Here is a 338-nt window from a genome sequence, read left to right as displayed (position 1 = left end):
AAGCATGACTGGATCTTTTAATCACATACATCTGTCTGACAAACAGTCCATTAACTTGACACCCTGACAATGAAGCATCAACATGGTGGAATAACCATCCCAAGTCTCATCTTATTTGTGAACTGAAATTAACTTTCAAAAGAAAAACAAAATCCGAGACATCTTGCCTATCTTTTAACAAACTCTTACAAAATCTTCTGTCGGAAGATTTTGTATGATAGCCAGTGTCTTCCCACTCACACAAATCTCAATCAGTTAGGGGGGGTTGCCTGGTCTAGTACAAATTGGGGGACATAGGATTTGCATAAGTATTCTAACATTAACCTACGTCACATTAG

Source organism: Penaeus monodon, chromosome 28 (assembly GCF_015228065.2).
Source record: "Penaeus monodon isolate SGIC_2016 chromosome 28, NSTDA_Pmon_1, whole genome shotgun sequence".
NCBI lineage: Eukaryota > Metazoa > Arthropoda > Malacostraca > Decapoda > Penaeidae > Penaeus > Penaeus monodon.
Note: the sequence above shows the minus strand (reverse complement) of the source record.